At 42.3% G+C, this 15,865-nt stretch overlaps 1 protein-coding gene across 1 annotated transcript in view; it reads right to left on the reverse strand.

The window, feature by feature from the left end:
* Window positions 1-9,482, reverse strand: part of SLCO4A1 (solute carrier organic anion transporter family member 4A1) — a 46,318-nt gene extending 36,836 nt beyond the window's left edge. Inside the window, exons 1-2 of the mRNA XM_077832447.1 lie at window positions 9,385-9,482; window positions 8,132-8,249 (exon numbers count right to left, since the gene is read on the reverse strand). The gene's annotated coding sequence lies outside the window, so the exon portion shown is untranslated. The remainder of the gene's footprint in view (window positions 1-8,131; window positions 8,250-9,384) is intronic.
* Window positions 9,483-15,865: the final 6,383 nt, after the last annotated feature.

Raw genomic sequence — 15,865 nt, forward strand, 5'->3', positions numbered from 1 at the left:
GTTTTTTTAGGTAGCTTTGAAAATCTCCCCCTAAAATACTTCTTTCAATGTTTTCCCTCAGATTTTAGGAAAAAAGTCCAAACAAATGGGTCACACGCTGATCTTGTTTACCCTGATGTCAATGGAGTTATCCTGGATTGACACTGGTGTAACAGGAATCAGAATCTGGCTTCAAGGAGCCAGCTCCTCAGTCCAGAGTAAATCTACTCCAGCAGTGCAAAGAGGACTTAAAGCTGCCTTCAGGAGGCTGCTAGGGATTCCCTTGTTATAGGGGAATCCCCTGGTAGCATAAAGGGCCATGCCATCCACTCCACCCTCATTCATCTAGGGGATGTAATGCAGTGCTAGGCATGGGAAGAATGCACTACGCGTTAGCAATTCTGGACCAGCAGAATGACCCCTCTGGGGCCATTCCAGCTGAAATGAGTTAGAGCAACCCCTGCACCTGCTCTAACTTGCACCAGGGATCAGGGTTGAGTCCATGGTCTCTATGTGACCCCCAAAATGGAAGAAATTTTAAAACAACAATTTTTAGAATATCTTAATGTTTTAAATTTTGACTTGAGGTGGTTTTCTGGGAAGAGTATATTTAGGAACAGAAAAGGTAAGCACTTTTGGGAACACTTATTTCTTTATCAGGTGCTATTCTCGTTTATCAGACTTCTATAGTTTGTATTTATTTTACTATATCTTTGACAGCTAGCAAAATAAAAGTCCTATCTCATTGCCACAGTGTGTTTCGAGAGATGTATTTCACAAATGTGAAATTGTATCTCTGGAAATACAGAAGAATACTTTTGCTAGGAATTTCTTCAGACAGACCATAACAAATCCTTATGTATCTCCTTTGAAAAAAACAAAATATGATCTTGTTTTCTCAACATGTACAACTACCTCCTTTAAAATCAATTAAAAAAACCCTTAAGTGTTACAAGTTCCCTTTTCTTCTTACACCTGTTATCATTAAAAAAAAACTGTCTTCAGTTCCCTCAGTTTGACATTCTGCAAGTTTGCATGGTAAAAGATTGTTCACGCCACATATAAAATATACATTATATTTTAAAATTAGGGGCTAAGTCACCCCTGGGACAGATCTCTGTAAATCAGTGGGATTACACAAGGGATAGAAATGGCCTAATGTGTTTAATTACAATGGGAATTTCAAAGACTAATCTAGATGCTTGCCATGCTACTGAAAAGTAAAACACAATACAATTAGAATAAAAAGGATGTTTTGCACTTATACTGCGCTCCAACTATGGATCACAATAGTTTTTAAACTGCATTAAACCCCTAAGAGACAGCTAAATACAATGACATTACTTTTTGACACCAGCAATATGGAAATCTTGTGTAAAAGGTTAGCTAGCTTCTGTCCAAACAGAGGTTTAACATCAGAAAAACTTTTCTATGTAAATATTAAATGTTTTGCTTAAACAGTCCACCTACTTACCTCTGTCTTAGGTATTTCCAATGCAATGGCCACTGTAGTAACTAAGGACATTGTGCAAACCTCAATGAAGTCGATTACAGACTGTCCATTGACTTCAGTGGTCTTTGAATCAGTTCTTATGTCAAATCAGTACATTTCCTATCATGATCGCCAAAGTAGGATGGGACATGTTTGGTTGGGAGTTGTAATGGGATGGAGTCTTTGACTCCTAGTAGGTCATTGTTTCATATAGTGATGAATATGGTAAAGACTGAATATCATGGCCAGCAAGTAGCTCTTCAGTGGCCTGCATGAAAGAGTTGGGGGTGGGGAGGTTGCTCCATCTAATTTCTAATGGACAGATGTCCACATAATAGAAACCATCATAACAATGGGTCTGATCCAATATCCTGCCGTGGATGCTAATAGACATTGGATTAGGCCCAATATGGTAGCTGAGGTACATTGGCAGAGCAGTGTATGGAACTTTGAATTGTCATTGCTTTTGCACATCTCACTCTGAAGATAAATGACTTAAGACCAAGATCCTCACAGGCATGTATGTGCCTAATTCCCTTTGAAATCAGTGGAAGTTAGGAGCCTAAATATCTTTGAGGATCTGGGACTAAGATTCTGGTGCTGTCACTCTGGCATCTTTCATGGGCTCTAAATTCACTAAGGCCAGAATAGAGCTATGACAATTTATGTCACCTGAACATTTGGCTCTAAATTGCCTTAATAACAACAACAAACAGGAAAGAGAAAGTGGTTCAAAGGTATTAAAGGAGCACATGACAGGCCTGGTCCTACTACCATTGAAATAAAAATTAAAACTCCAATTGGCTTCAAAGGCTGTCACCTTGAAATGCCTGCCGGGGGGACTTTGTAACTAGTATGGAGCAGACCCACCTTAAAGTAACAGCACTGGAAGGACGTGATCTTATATACCATAAAGGCTGCAGGGGCATCAGGTTATGAAGGGAGTAGGGTGACCAGATGTCCCAATTTTATAAGGACAGTCCCGATTTTTGGGTCTTTTTCTTATATAGGCTCCTATTACCCCCCACCCCCGTCCCGATTTTTCACACTTGCTGTCTGGTCACCCTAGAAGGGAGAGACAGCATTAAAAGGGGAATCTTTCCTTTGATATCATACTCTATTTGGCTAACCACCAAGCCTGCAACAAACTAAATAAAAGCATTCGATGAAGTGAGCTGTAGCTCACGAAAGCTTATGCTCAAATAAATAAAAGCATTGTGATTCTTCCGATTAGAACAAATACAGTGTCACCTCTTTGCTAAATATTTGCATAGGAGGATCTCACTAAGCATTACTATATTATTATATTAACCAGAATTCTACGTAACGGAAAAACCCTCTCATTGCATAATCACCTTCCTCCACACTTCACTGACAGCAAGACGGCATAGTGATTAAGCAACAAACTGGAAAAGTCAATGTTCTATTAATGCTACTCCAGTGTGTTCTGTTCATGCTACTGAAACAGAATTCAAATACAATGCCCAAATACTCAGTTTGTATTCCTACAGTAACTGTGCCTGCATAGTAGGGACTCAGTCCTGCAGGGGTCTGGAGGAGGTCTTGTGAGAGAGCAAGAGGTTGCTGAGCACGGGGCTTTGTTACTCAAAATCAGGGTGGATAAAAATCAATGATTTTTAAAAAAATAAAATAAAAAAAATTGGATTTTTTTAATAAAATGCTTTTTGAGGAAAAACACTATCTAAAGATAGTTTTAATTAAGATACATTATAGCTCCACAATATCTCATCATGGAATAGGGATTATAAATTCTAATTCTATAGTATAAGACAATATTCATGTAATGTTTAAGGAAAGTTTTGTAAATGAGTTCCAATAGTTCATGGATTAGGGACCCAATCTTATGGGGTTCCAGGGGCTTCTGTATAGATTATTTAGGCTAATCTTTCTATCTACCCAATGGGACTCAGTGCTCAGTCTAAAAGATACCATCAAAGATGCTTAGTTTTGCAGTTTCAAACTGTGGATTTGTGTCTCCAGAGATAACACGCTTGTTAACAGCAAAAATGTTTTTAAATAAATAAAAAAATGATATATAGAGGTGAGAAATAACAGACCACAATCCTATTGTCCCTCTGCAAATTTGTTTACACAGAGTCAATCCCTTACCTCTCTCTAAAAGTGCAAAGTTTCAAAAAGTTCAATGAATAGAAGAGTGTTGGGGACAAAATAGATTTGGACAAGGAGAAGAAGTCTGGACATAAATGTGAGATGGGAGGGACAGGCAGTAGAAACAAAAGTGAAACTGTTTGAGCAGCATATTCCAGAAGTCTTGAGGTTTTTCTGACTGTAGCCTTCATTGATTTGAGATCTACCATACCATTCTCTCACTAGAAGGGAAAACCTATAATGGCAGCAGGCCATAAAAGAGACCCAGTTTGGGTCTCATCTATCTCTGAGCTGTGAAGAATATGTATTAAGGTTATAACAACGCACAAGAATACACTTTTATGTAGAAATCCATGATTAAATCGAGTCTGCCTGACTAGTGATTTAAATCAAATCCACCCTGCTCATAATAAAAGTGAAGTAAACCAAGGAGAGTGATCACTGCCATGTGTTGGCTTGACAAGAAGAGTACGATCAGCCGAGATCATTCTAAAGCGCTATGCCATCCACTCCACCCTCATTCATCTAGGGGATATGTTAGGGTGGATTAGACATGGGAGGAGTGCACTATGTTGTAGCAATCATTTTAATTTATTTATGGTGCCATGGTAGTGCCTAGCGGCCCCAACCACAACCCAGGGCTTCATCATGCTAGGTGATGTACACACACATAATAAAAATACAGAGCTTGCCTTGGTGTGTTTGCAATCGATGCTCACACGGCACTGAGTAGTTGGATGCTAATTTCTTTGCACCCTGGGGTGCTTTTCCATCAGTGACTGGCCCTCACACTCTGTCTGCTAAATGCAGATCTAAAGTAGTAGCAATTACTCCTTGTTGGCAGTAGGAGAGATTGAAAATCCTAGCTGCTATGCATGTGAACTGAACTCACGGGATTGCACTCACTCTGCCATGGTCACCCTGTGGGCCAGATTCTCTTCTGGTGTAAACCACTGTAGCTCTAGTGACATCAATGAAGTTTCCTTATGTCACACCAGCTGAAGATCTGGCCTTCCGTCTAAACCTTCCCTCCCCAGCATGCCAACTGCTCCCCAGTCAAAAGCTCTCATTTCAGAGCACACACCGGTGTCAACTCAGGTTGCTGAGCTCATTGTTCTGCACTACATGGAAGCCTCTCTGCACTTCTGAGGGCTGAATCCTAGAGCTTTGGCTTTGCACTTCTTTCAGAAGTACTGAGCCCTAGGTAGGGTGACCAGAGAGCAACTGTGAAAAAGTGGGACGGGGGTGGGAAGTAATAGGTACCTATATAAGAAAAGGTCCCAAAAAACGGGACTGTCCCTATAAAAATGGGACATCCGGTCACCCTAGCCCTAGGTATATGCATACATTCATTGCAATCATCCCAGCACCATGTGTTACCAAAACCCTGGACACATTCTTTTCTGCGCATCCATTCCCATTATTGCTGATTACCAAGATCTATGCCGTATATATACAGGGCTCACTTATATCTCTTTCTACTCAAGTGATTCTGCACAATGAAGGGTTGGTGGGTTTTCTTTAACATAAATTCATGCCCATCACAGCAGTGTATACACCAGGAAACAAGATATGAAAAAAGCTGAGGGTCGTGTTAGGATATCCCCATGCCTGGGTGAAAATGACCAATCTGCACAAAGATGCTAATAGCCATGCTAACCTACCTCACTGGAAGCAGCGTGGAGCTCACTTTGCTAATGCTAAAGGCCACTGAGATCTCAGGAATGCAAACTATGATATGAACATAATTATGATTAATAATATTCCAACAAATAGACTAGCTTTGCAAAGTATAGCTAGAAAAATCATTTGGCAGCTGCTGCACTGCGATCACTGCTTATCACACTGAAATAGCATTTCCCCCACCTGTTATCTCTCATCTTATACTTAGATTGGAAGTTCTTTGGAGCAGGGACCATCTTTTGTTCTGGTGTTTGTACAGCCCCTAGCACAATGGCATACTGATTCCTGATTGGGACCCCTAAGCAAAAAGACAACAACAACATACATCGTAATTGATGTGGGTCAAAAATATCAAATGACAAGATTTTAGTGAAAATAGAACCTTATTCTGAAAATCTAGTGACGTTTTTTCGTGGAAAATTATCAACATTTTTCCTTTTTCTTGTGAAAAACATCATGCTTTTTTAGATTTTTTTTTCATTTTTAAAATAAAAAATGTGATTGAAATGCATTTAATTTTGTTTTCAGTAAATTACAAAAACTGAGAAACAGTTCAAGAATGTTTTCAATAAAACCAGAGGAGGGGATTTCGATTTGCGAAAAATTTTGAAACCATTGGAAAACAGATGAAACAAAAACAACTTAAAAAAATTGATTTTTGTTCATGAGAAAAGGTTTTTCTTGCATGACAAGCCCTAATAACAGATTTTGTCCCTTTCCATTGGGAAAATTACAAAGGCTGAGGCCAGGAACTCCATGGGATTCAGCTCAGGGAGTTCGCAGTCAATTATATACTTGAAGAGAAGGGTATTGGGTGAAGTGAAATGGGCAGGAGTCGTAGCCTCCACTTCCAATGGATTCTGATGTTCCAAGACAGAGGAAGGCAGAGCAGAGTATAATGGTGTGTCTGCATGGAAGGCTGGCCCCAATTTTCCCTTGGCAGTGTAGTTTTTTTGTGGCAATCGCAACTGTAGAGGGGCCAAGAAGGAATTAAAGCCACTGAAACAGCATTAATTTTCAATCAGGTATCTACTCAGATTTCTGTGGGATCAGCCAGGGATGCCACTGCATAGAGCAGCTGGTCCACTATTCCACTACCTCCTTCCTCCAGCAGCTCTAGAATCCCATCAAGCCACATCCCTGCATGCCCCTTCAGGAGTCTATACGCTCGCAAGAAGGGATGGTGCAGTGAAGTTTTATATTTATGCCCACAAGGACAGCCACTGGATTGGCATCCCCTCTGCCCATGGAAGAAAAGCAAATGATCCAATTCATGCTCATTATAAAAATGGTGCTGTGCTCTGATTGACAAAGTACAACAAGGAAGAGAAAAGATAATAATGAAATAACAATAGTAATGCATTTTATTCTTTATTTAACTATAGTTATTGTTGATTTAAAATTTGGAACATTTGAATGGTACCTTGTGATACCATTGCATTGATAAAAATATTGCTTAAAAAAAATCACAGAAAACATCATGGAAATTGAAAAATTTCAAGATTTGACAAATTTTTTGCCAGAGATTTTTTTTTTCGGGGGGGAGGGGGGAGGAGCCATTTTTCAAGTTAAAAAATGTTATGCAAAAAAGTCAACCAGCTATTTGAAAAGTATTAATTATTAATTATTATTATTACAATAAGATAAAATACCTTCATTATTGCACTAGAGTATTTCTACTTTCTAGGAGATCATATAATTTGATTAATACCAAGCTCAAAGCATGATGACATCTCAGTATGACATGCATTCTGCCTGATTTGCCTGCTACTGTATCAGCCCATGTATGAGGTAGTAAAATGTTCTGTGCTGCTCATAATGGTGTGAGTTGAAAGGGGACCTCTAGTGAGCCATTAGCTCCCACATATTACCTGGCAATCCGCAATAATGCTAAAGGAAATAGAGAAAAGGGTGCGTAACATTTGAATGTGGTTTGGGTGATGTATCATAGATCTAAAAGTTTCCAAGTGGGGCAGTGATCTTTCATGATTCATGTTCTGGATTTTTTGCTTATGCCACAGGATTAAATTTAGGGCCAGATGCTGCTCTCACTTACACCAGAGTTAATCTGGAACTAAACTAAGGTCTGGTCTACATCTAAAGATTAGATCGACCTAGCTACCTCGCTCAGGGCTGTGAAAAATTTCACTCCCTGTGCAACATGGTTAAGTTCACCTAGCCCCCCACTGTAGATGCACCTATGTTGATAGAAGAATTCTTCTATCAGCCTAGCTACCACCTCTCAGGGAGGTAGATTAATTACATCTATGGAAAAACCCCTTCCGTCGATGCAGGACACATCTACACTGCAGCACTCCAGCGGCTTAGCCGCAGTGCCGTGGGTGTGCCACTTTGGTGTAGACATACCCTGATTTACTCCGGTGTAAGTGAAATCAGGATCTGCCCCTTTATGGGAAAGTTTTTAATGTGTCTGGGTTAACTCCATTGGGCTCCACACAATTACTCCTAATGTACACTGGTCTAAGCAAGAGCAGGATCTGGCCCTCTATGGGAAGCTTTTAAGCTTAATTTGATCATTAACTCAAGGGGGAGAGGGGGATGGCAGGAACTGCAGAGTAGGTAGAAAAAGAGATTCATTTCCTGACAGAGGCTGAGGCAGGCGATTGCCTTGTGGCAACAGCAGGTGCATGACCGAGAATAACCCGACAGACACTCCTTGCTGAGTGCTGGAGCACAGGCAAGGCTCCCTCCCTTGCCTCAATTAAATAAACCATTAGGCCCCTCCATCTCCATCCCCTTCTCTGTCATCCTCTTGTCTCCTGGAAAAACAGCTCAGAACCCCCAGCCCCCGCCAGGGCCCAGCGCCTGGGCTGAGTGTACACTTACCACACGGACGTGCTGTGGGAGGAACAATGCTGCACACTACAGAAGCAGGCGGCTTTCAGAGCATGTGGACGCAGTGCTGCGTCTCCCATGCACCCTCACCCGGCTTCAGCGAAGGTTTCTGAGGAGAGGTGAATTTCAAACCATAAGGTCACCCAGCTTAACATTAATTCAGCTCAAATATCACTGTCCCGCATCTTTACCCCCCAAGTAGAACACAAAACTGCCCCATCAGCATGCAGGCCAGTGGCAAAATGAAAAGAAACAGAGCTTAAACGACCGATATATGCCTATCGGCAGCCCCTTCCCTCCTGTTCTATTCCCCCAAAATAACCCACAGCCAATGATCAGAAATTATAACAAAACACTGTTGCTCGGGGGGGGAGGGGGGGGTTCCCCGCTGTCTCTTTCATAACATGTCCTCCTCCTCCTCCCCTGAGGTCTCAGCCCATCCCAAGTGCTTTGTGCTCCCTCCCAGACACACCCAAAATTGAGCTATTTAGTGACCAAAACAAAAATCAATAAACACCAAACAAGCCAGGATTTTGCCCAAATCGTGTGGCCTGATCATGCTGCTATAAAAACAGGGAGGGAGGTAATGTAACATCAAGTGCTCATTCATTTGGTTTTTTACTACAACTTTGTCCGTCACCCCAGTTCCCGAGCCACGTTAATACATTATTTAAATCTACATCATTTAAACAGGGTGCCTAGGCTGTACCGATGGCTGTCTGTTTTTCTGTATCCCCAGAGCTAAGTACATTCCCAGACAGACCAGGCTATGGCCATACTATCCTGTGGAGTAACTGCTGCGCATAACCTGACAATGAGAACACACAGCTCCCATTCATTCTGCACTGCTGCACTTGATCAGCCATTGAAAGCAGAATAAATATAAACTCATCCATGCTTATTCCATACCTCTCCCCAGCCTGTATTTCCTGCCAGCCCTTAGCTGCCACCCTCCCTCCCTAAGGCTGCACACCTTGACCATTGACCCCCTCAGGGAACTGAAAATCATATTCAGCAGAATAGATGATCAGACCTCTGAGTTTTGCAATAAACCTCATCACAAAAAGGACCTAAATGAAAACAGGGAAGAATAATCTGGATCCCTATAATCATTATTACATAGTCACTATATAGATCATTTATTACCTTACAATCTATTACACTGTCTCTGCATTATTCTATACACACAGTACTGAATACCCCATTCTCCCCAGCTCCCCACCCAGCCAGCCATCCACATGTACCTCCTCCTGGCCTCTGGCAGCTGCTCTCTCCCTCTGTGCGCCAGTTTCTATTTCTCCCTCCCTCCTTCTCCATTCAGCCCTTCTGGAGTCCCAGATTCTAGAAATGATTGATGAAGAGCCAAACCAATCCAGGAGGATTTAAGGTGGTGGCCTTATCCCAGCTGGACCAATAGAAACGCATCCCCAGCGCAGGGTGACTTTAAAACCGAAAGTGGCAGCGAAAGAGAGAGAAACGACGAACCAAGACGCCCGGGGAGGCGCGGGGGGGACTTGAGACTGGGGGTCACCCTAGGGAGAGGAGGATGGGAAAGGGGAGAAGGAAGAGAGGATGGGGAAAGGGAAGAGAAAGTTGGTGAAGGGAGGGAAAGGGGACGGGGAAAAGGAAGAGAAGAGAGGCTGATGGGGGAGAGGAGAGAAGGATGGGGGGCAAGGGGAGGGGGTGGACGAGTTGAAGGGTGCTGGTCAGTTTTATTTCCTGACCCCAGACACTGAGAAAGATTCTCTCTGTCTCTCTGCGTGTGCGTCTGTCCATCCTTTTGGGCATCCCCCTTTGTGTGTTCATGTCCCTCTTTGGGTTTGTATGTATCCCCCTGCATGTCCCCCTTTGTGTACAAGCATCCCTGTGTGTGCATGTCCCCTTTGTGTGTGTCTGTGTGTTCACATTCTCCAGTGTGTGTGTGTGGGCACGCACGCATAGTCTCCTGTATCCCTTTGTGTGTGTGTTTGTGCCCCCCTGCATCTTTGGGTGCCTCCCTGTTTGCATGAATGTGTCTGTATCTTTCCATTTGCCTGTGTGTGTCTGTGTGTACGTGTCTATTTGTGGGTGTGTCTGGGTGCGTGCATGCCTGTTTGAGTTGGTATGTGTCTGTTTTGTATGAAGTGGGTGAGGTAAAATGCATAATTTCCTGTCCTGGCCAAGGAAAAAAAGTGCCATGGGGCATCTGTATTTATGAAGAGATTCTTGTTTTGGTTTTATTGAAGCCCAGGCTCTCCAGGAGGGGACAATGAGACAATGCTATTTTCCAGTAAAGGCCAAGGTAGGGGCTGGCTGCAGCTATTGTTCTCTGGCGTGTTTGGGTGACGCACTCCAGCGTACCCATTATGCACAGCTGGAGAGTTCAGAGCCACACCTCACAGTGCCTGTTCCTTCTGAAATATACAGTACTGGCAAACAAATGAAAGAAACAATTACTGGTGAAAGAGACAGTGGTGGCCTTGCTGAAAAGTAACAAGGCTGCAACCAGCAATGACAGATTTTTAGTCTTTACCACCTTATGTTACGACAACGGAACTCAAATAAAAAAAATAAATATTTTCAAAGTTTGTTATTATTTTCTTTTCATGATTATCACATTTGTCTTTATGAATAAAATAGAGGGGGAAATACACAGAGCAATAATTCCCACAGAGCTAAGATTCCAGCTGAAATACCACTTTACAATTAAAATGTCTAAGGAATAGCTCTGTGTGGCTCGAAAGCTTGTCTCTCTCACCAACAGAAGATGGTCCAAGAAAATATATTGCCCTACTCTCTGATCTCTAAATAATTATAGGAAGAAACAAGAAGGTTAGCCAAAGGGAATGCATCAAATGCCCTGTAGGCAGAATGGGCCAAGTTTTCAAAATGTGGGCCCTCTCCTCCCCAGTTGTTGGTGTAAATAACTTGCATATGCAATTATTTTTCTGCATTGTCACTTGCATTCTCAAGTGATGGATTTTATACACATGGGGGTCCTGGTCTGAATTATTATACGTGTGAGTTGCTTGACCCAGCAGAGATGTCTGTGCACACCACCTCATTCAGGTTATTCATGCTGTTGGCTGAAGTAATCTATGCAAGGGGGTTGTATGCATGTGAGGTTGCTACCAGCCAAATCACAAGCACGCATCAGTGTTTTGGCAGCCCGCATGGACTCCCATTTTAAGGGCCATTTTGTTAGGCTCTGATAGAGGCCTTCTTACGGGATTGGGGAGCAGACAGATACCAGACACAGTGTTAGTTCATAATACTCTAAATATTTTTATTGATTACAATATAAACTCCACTCACTCCCCATTCACACTCCTTTCATACTACACCAGAATCTGAAGATCCGAAGGAAACCCCGATGGCCAGTCAAAATTCAGTCCGATCACAAGGAGTGGGGAGCCCCGTGTTACACGCCTCTTCTTTTTCAGGACTCTGGGTTGATGTCTGATTCCAACTTCAGCTATAGCAAACAGCCTTTTACATAGACCAGTCCGTCGCATCAGTAGCTCTTTGTCTGTTTACTAAGCCTTTCATCCATAACTCCAGAAGAGCAGTTCTGGGCAGGCTGCCATAATCCAAAACATTCCATTTCCTCTTAGGGACATGACCAAGTTTGTTTTACGCAGACAATTCTTGACCGCTCATAACCTTAAACCCTTGCTTCAGCTGCCAGCAAGCAACTCATGTCCTCATGTCAAGCATACAGCATTTATACTAGGCCCATACGGCCTATAGCATATTACAACATATACATCACAACAATTTCATATTGTTTAAGAATTTGGCCTTGTGTTTGACTTTTAAAAGCTAAATCTTTCCATAATCTTACACGTGCCTGTTTAAAGTATAAGCATAACTTAAAGTCAGCCATTCTGTCCATACACCTGCAGGAACGGCGGAGAACAGCAGGTATGCTGCAGCAATGTAGCCTTTCCCATTGCAGTTTGGCTGCAGTGACATTAAACAATGGCTTGTTGATGTCCAGACTGCATAGGACACTGCTGCAGTCTGCTCTGGGGCTTTCACTCTGCCCAACAGCGATTTGGAGATGGATGAGCCTCTCTCAAGTTTTGCTCGCTCTTAAGAAACTAAATCAGAAGCTCCTGCTTAAGCTTCTTAAGTGGAAGTTAGATGTGAGAGGCCTGATGTCTGTGATGTGCTGAATGCAGTAGCAAAGGGAAGGATGCATTCAGGGAACCTTCAAGGCTTTGGGCTTCACTTTTCGCCAAATCTTGGTTTATATTATTGTTGTTTATAAATAGGTCCTGGAGGTCACAATGGAGATTGAGGCCCCATTGTGTCAGGTGCTGTACACACACATGATGTTTGTCTCTCATCATGTGAAAAAGACGAGGAAGTCTCTGAGCCAAAGAGCTTATATTCTAAATAAACAAGCACAAAGGAAGGGGAAGCAGAGAGATTAAATGACTAGCCCAAGGTCACACAGCAGAACAGAAATGAAGTTTCCTTGTCCATTGACTCATCTACCACTAGATCACATTGCTTCCTTTTTAACTGGTCACCCAGCCTGCGTTCAAGATTGCCTCCTCCCTGAGCCTCACCATGACAGATAACTGTGCCCAGACACCACTGGCCTTTTAAGGCTGTCATGGCTGCAGGGCTGCTGGGATGCAGAGCTTACGTCCCCGGGAAGTCTACTTCAGTGCAGACCTCCCTCTACTAAGCCTTTTAACAAAGGCTTCTTTTGAATATTATTTATTTTGCTAAATTTCCTTATAGCGTCCAAAATCGGGTGAGGTATTTGTCCGCTATAGACTAGAAGCCAGGGACCCGGTCACTAACAGCTCTGCAAACCTCTGTTCGATGTAGCACAAAGAGGTGCCACACACAGCAGGGAGGGAGTGGGCTGAGGAAGGGCATGGGCAACCTAGAGGAGGTAAGGTTTTTATGCAGGGATTTGAATGAGGCTCAGTAGTGGCTTGGCAGACCCAGGGGCACAAACTCTATTGATAAAAGCACAGCTTTGTTGATCGAATAACTACATCTACACTAGGGACTTCCCCAGCACAGCGCTGTTGGGCAAGGAACGCCTCTCTTCCCACTCCTGACTGGCAAACCTGTGCTGGGAAGTAATCAGTGTAAATCACGTACACAAGGCTATGAACTGGGTAGCAGCTTCAGTAGAGGGGACACATTTGGTAGGTATGTTTAATGATCAAAAGATTAAAGAGCTAACAATTTTACAATTCCTGGGTGTCTCTCGCAGCCCTCACCCTGACAGGTTCTCTGTTATCATCTCAGGTTCTGTGTGATACACCCTATGTCAGTAAAATGTCTCTCCTGCACAACCCTTTGGGTTTACATGCCTGTCTACTGATCCCAATACAGCTACATGCGTTTATGCCAGCGGAGGATCTGACCTAAATTCTTCAGACATTTAAGAGAGTGAGCTAGAAATAAACGAAGGAATTTTTCACCCCAAATGCCATATGCAGCTTAAAAGCCACAGCCCATTGAACCCCTATTATTTTGGAGAAGTCCTGCAGGATTCATCATTGCCTCAGGAGTTTTGATTTAAATTGCTTTGGTTTTAGTCACCGATTTTAAGAGATGTCTAGAGAAAATTTCTCTCTCTCTCTTTGTTTGCAGCGAGAGCTGCAGAATGTCTTACCCAATGGAAAATGTATTTTATGTCTCCTCTGAAGGAACCAAAATATCAAGCTAGATGCTTAACTACAAAGCTTGACCCTGAAAGTGGCTAAGCACCCTCATCATCAGGATCATCAAACATGCACAGGCTAATGAGGACAGTTGCACCTGCCAGAGTGATCATGGTTGGTGGCACTGCACCAGGCATAGTGTAGTGAAGTTCCCAGAAGTTCTCAATCCTGCAGATCCACAAAGCACCTTCAGAGCCCACAGAAATCAATGTCTTCCAGAGGCATTCAGCACCTGCCAGGATTGGGCCCATAAAAATGGTGGCTGATAACAACAGTTTGATGCTAGAGCGTAAGAACCTGAGAGTAAAAATGGCTGTAAACAAAAGCGATAATGACTTTATTGACTTTCATGGCAGAAGATGAGAAAAATATGAACAAAATAAACAGCGCATAAAGTAAAAAATAAATTGTATTTAATTACTCATTCAATTTTAACCATCTGTGGTGTTATAATAAAATAGTTCAAGAAAAGCGTTTCTTTATGCTATTTGATATTTTATAGAGTCAGTATCATTTTAATATAATTCTTTCCCGGATGGGTTCCTCCGACAGGGTTATATCCCAGAGTTTTTAAGAGATTTGTGAAGTTCTTGGGTCATCTTTGTCACATTTGCTGATTATATCTTTGTTTACAGAAGGAGGGACAGCATGGCAATGTTGATTCACAGAAAGGCCAGAAAGGACCACCTATTCTAACCTCCTGCGTAGCCCAGGCCAGAGAACCTCATCCAATAAATCTTGCATCAAGCCTATAACTTCTGGTTGAGCTGCACCATATATCGTAAAAACATCTAGTCTTGATATAAAGACTTCAAGTAATGGAGAATCCACCATGGCCCTAGATAAGTTGTTCCAATAGTTAATTACTCTCACTGTTAAAAATGTGTATCTGATTTCTAGGCTGAATTTGTCTACCTTCTGCTTCCAGACACAAGATTTAATCATGCCTTTTTCTGCTACATTAGAGAGCTACCTACTGTCAGAAATCTCCTCCCCATGTAGGTACTTGTAGACTGTGATCTAGTCAACCCTTAACCTTTTCCTGGATCAATTACATTGATGACTTGTATAGTCTGTAGCTTATTCATTTTTGGTCTTCTTGTCGTTCGGTGCTCTGATTGTCTGAAAGTCTGATTTTCTCTCTTCAGCTTACAAACCTATGGAGGGGAAACGTTGAAATGTAAGTGAATGAAAAGGCAGAATATAGAAAATCAAAAGTGTGAACAACCTACCATAATTCTCAGACTAAATAATGCATTCACATACTGGTTCTTCACTCTCACAAGGACGGTAAGAAAACTAAACAACGGGCACAATAATCAGTCTTCTTCTTCTCTTCTTCTTTTTTTTTTTGGGGGGGGGGGGGCGGATCAAGAGCTAAATTCTGACCTAGATCCCTATATGTGGCCCAATGCGATCCCTGAATGTATGTGCATCCGATGGAAAAAAAATTGGCCAAAATGAGGAATGGTTCAACCATAAACTGTTCTCTTTATAATCTCAGGATTGTCACCAAGCAGTGATGATTCACATTTGTTTTCTCTGAAAGTATCTGGCCTAACTCTTTCTCACCTTTGCCAGTATTTATTCTGGAGACTGTCAGTGAGATTCCCATGTCAGGCTTAGCCAAGTTGAATGATTCAGCATAACTTTTAGCCAACACCAGCAACAGCTGCTCTTTCTAAAATGGTTTAAAGGGTGCATGGTTTCTGGCTGGCTGAGGCCTGACCTTCTATTTAGGGGTTTTGGGGTACAAATGTTGTGCCTGCAAAGAACAGCAGCCCAATATGTGGACCCTCAAACCTGAAAATCATTCACATCCCCTTTTCAAAAAAAAAAAAAAAAAAGTGTAATGAATAGCTAGTAATGATCATGTTTTGTAAAGCACTGTCGAGCATTGATTTACAGTGGGAGTTGTGTAGACAGCTTCCATATGTGTTTTTGAAAACAACACTCTAAGGCTATGTCTGTACTACAGCTTATGTTGGCAAACTTCTGTCGCTCAGGAGTGTGAATAAACCATCCTCCCCCTGAGCGATGTAAGTTGCAC

The sequence above is a fragment of the Eretmochelys imbricata genome, chromosome 13 (assembly GCF_965152235.1).
Source record: "Eretmochelys imbricata isolate rEreImb1 chromosome 13, rEreImb1.hap1, whole genome shotgun sequence".
Taxonomy (NCBI): domain Eukaryota; kingdom Metazoa; phylum Chordata; order Testudines; family Cheloniidae; genus Eretmochelys; species Eretmochelys imbricata.